Source organism: Propithecus coquereli, unplaced genomic scaffold, assembly GCF_000956105.1.
Source record: "Propithecus coquereli isolate 6110/MARCELLA unplaced genomic scaffold, Pcoq_1.0 Scaffold80, whole genome shotgun sequence".
NCBI classification, from domain to species: domain Eukaryota; kingdom Metazoa; phylum Chordata; class Mammalia; order Primates; family Indriidae; genus Propithecus; species Propithecus coquereli.
In genome coordinates, this window is record NW_012154174.1 from 759,494 (window position 1) to 762,882 (window position 3,389).

Consider the following 3,389-nt stretch of genomic DNA (forward strand, 5'->3'; position numbering starts at 1 on the left):
ACTCTAGCCCAGGCGACACAGTGAGATTCTGTCTCAAAAAAAAAAAAAAAGAAAGGCTGATCGTCTGCAAGCCTGTGACTGTCCATTCCTGGGCTAGATGCTGGAAAAACACCCTGGCCCACTGGAAGGCAGGTATGTGGGCACGGGTAAGCGAAAGGGTACAGCCAGTGTGCAAATGCCTGAGAAGGTAACTGGATGAGGAAGATGAGGATTCTGTGCCAGCTGCTCAGAAGATACTGTGAATCTAAGAAGATTGACTGCCACATGGATCATAGTCTATACCTTAAGGTGAAGGGGAATGTGTTCAAAAACAAGCAGATTCTCATAGAACATAAGCTGAAGGCAGACAAGGCCTGCAAGAAGCTCCTGGCTGACCAGGCTGGGGCCTGCAGGTCCAGGACAAAGGAAGCAGGCAAGCACCATGAAGGGTGCCTCCAAGCCAAGAAGAATGAGAGCATCAAGACTCTGTCCAAGGAGGAACAGGCCAAGAAATAAAGCTCGCCCTCTCTTGTCTGCACACAGTGGCCTCGGTAATAACAAAGCAATCATTCAAATAAAACAAGCCTTTGCTTAACAAAACAAAACAAAAACAGCATCTATTCATTTGTTTGTATTTCTTTCAAATGGTGCTGTATATGGTCTGTGTTTGTGTGTGTGAGTTTTGATAAATTTTAACTTTTTAAATAGATTTGTGTATAATTTATTGTAGTAAATGATTAAATAGACTAATATCTACATATATTTTATGTTTTTCTTAATTCTTTCAATATTTCTAGACTACATGGTTCATATGTGAGTTTTTTCAAATTATTGCAATCTCCAAAAATTTTTCCAATATATTTATTGAAAAAAATCCATGTATAAGTGAACCCAGACAGTTCAAACCTATGCTGTTCGAGGGTCAACTATATGTGAGATGATGCATGTGTTAATCAGCTAAAAGTCAGCTCTTCATGGTCTCAAGTTTCTCATTGCGAAAATATAGTATTTTTGGTCAGTGGCTGGTTGGTTGAATCTTCGATGTGGAACCAACCCCTGGATATGGAGGGCCAACTGTATATGCTTCATAAATCGTATTATACATGACAAATACACAAAATTTTATATGTCGATTAAAAAATTTTTGTAAGAAAAGAATCGATAGCCAGATATTTCCCCCTACCAACCTAGTACAAAATTAAATGAATGTATTTCTTTACTAAAAAAAAAAAAGGCAAAACATCATATATCTCAAAGCCACATGTATTTCTGGATGTCAGACATGGATGTGTAATTTGTACCACTGCCTCTATTAGCAAAGATAATGAGGCATGGAATATATGGAGACTAAACATCCCAGCAAATGGCCTGAAATCATTTGAAAGAAACATTTTTTCTTTTTTTTTTTAATCACTAGGTTGCATTTCCCTTTGCCACCACTAGCCTGAATCATTCTATTTTGTACACCCTATAATTTTAACACAGATAGTGATTCATCCTATATAATTGTTCTTTAAAGTAATTCTATTGTCTTCAGTTGGGCTTTTAAAAAAAGTATACAAAAATAAAGAAGAACTTATTAATTTTATATTTTATAATAAATGATGACTTAAAATCTTACATCTTTCGATTTGCAGATGCTGTCAAATCCTAGTTTATGAAACAGCAATATAACCAAAGCTATTTTGGAGAAATGATCCAGTGGTGCTAGTAGTTCTATACACACACACACACCCTCCATGTGATATCATTAACTTTTTTTTTTTTTAGAAGATTCTGCAAGAAGATCAGAGGAAGTGTGATTATTTCTTTTTTAGAAACAACTTCTCACTAGGTTGCCCAGGCTGGCCTTGAATTCCTGGGCTGAAGGGATTTTCTTGCCTCAGCCTCCTGAGTAGCTGGAACTAGAGGTGTGTGCCATTGTGCTTGGCTTGGAAATATTATTTTAAATAAACAAATGGTATTAATATTTTAAAAAGTTATGTGAGGTCAGGTGTGGTGGCTCATGCCTGTAATCCTAGCACTCTAAGAGGGCAAGGTGGGAGGATTGCTTGAGCTCAGGAATTTGAGACCAGCCTGAGCAAGAGTGAGACTCCATTTCTACAAAAAACAGAAAAAAATTAGCCGGGCGTGGTGGCATGTGCCTATAGTCCCAGCTACTTGGAGGCTGAGGCAGAAGAATCATTTGAGCCCAGGAGTTTGAGGTTGCAGTGAGCTATGATGATACCACTGCACTCTACCCAGGGTGACAGAGAGAGACCGTCTCAAAAAGCAAAACAAAAAAAAAACAAAAAAACCCAAAAAAACCAAGTTATGGGAATCAATAAAATTATATAAAATGCATTCAGATCACAAAGGAGGAAGTAAAATTATCACTATTTGCAGATGGAATGATCCTGTATTTTTTCTAGCTTTACTGAGGTATAATTGACAAATACAAATTATATATATTGAAAGCGTACAATGTGATGTATTGATGTATGTATACATTGTGAAATGACTGCCACAATCAAGCTAATTAACATTTCCATCCCTCACATAGTTAAGTTTGTGTGTGTGTGTGTGTGGTGAGAAACACTTAAGATCTACTACTTACTCATAGCAAATTTCAAGTTTACAATAAGATTACTAATTATAGTCGCTATGCTGTACATTAGCTCTCTAGAGCTAACTCATCCTGCATATGACACTTTGTACGCTTTGACCAATAACTCCCCATTTCCCCCACTGCTTCAGCCCCTGAGAACCACCATTCTACTCTGTTTCTATGAATTCGACTTTATTCAGATTCCACATATAATTGACAGCCATGATCTTATCCTAGAAAATCTTAAGGAATCCACTAAAAAGTGTTGAATAAGCAAGATTGTGTTTATACCTTCCCCAACTCCCAAAAGTGGGACAGGACCATCTGGGAATGAGCCTTCCCAGTGCTGAGTGAGGAAGGACATTTATCACTCTAACCTAAGCAGAGATTGGCCTTCAGTGCTTCCAAGGGAATATTTTTGATCAAAAGCGGGAAAATGAGAAAAGCAAAATAGCTCAGAGTAGTCTGAGCTATGTGAGGTATGCAAAATTTATGAGGCCCAGAGAGATGTGAGTATGGGACTTCAGTCATGCTTTCCCTACTTCCACACCCATGCTGGGGAGGGCGGTAATTGTTTAAAAGTATTTCATTCCTTTTCAGGAAGGTTTTTCATTGCTGCTTCAATTTCAGTACTTGATATTGGTCTGTTCTGGAATTCTATTTCTTCCCGTTTGAGCCTAGGGACTAGGCTGTGTGTTTCTAAGTGTTTGTCCATTTTCTCCACGTTTTCAAGTTTATATGCATATAGGTTTTTGTAGTATTCATAGATGATATTTTGTATTTCTGTGGTATCAGTTGTAATTTCTCCTTTTTCATTCCTGAT

At 37.6% G+C, this 3,389-nt stretch overlaps 1 protein-coding gene and 1 pseudogene across 1 annotated transcript in view; one reads left to right on the forward strand and one right to left on the reverse strand.

The window, feature by feature from the left end:
• Window positions 1-495, forward strand: part of LOC105825494 — a 1,029-nt pseudogene extending 534 nt beyond the window's left edge.
• MICU1 (mitochondrial calcium uptake 1) overlaps window positions 1-3,389 on the reverse strand; it is a 274,726-nt gene that overhangs the window by 24,091 nt on the left and 247,246 nt on the right. The window lies entirely within an intron of this gene.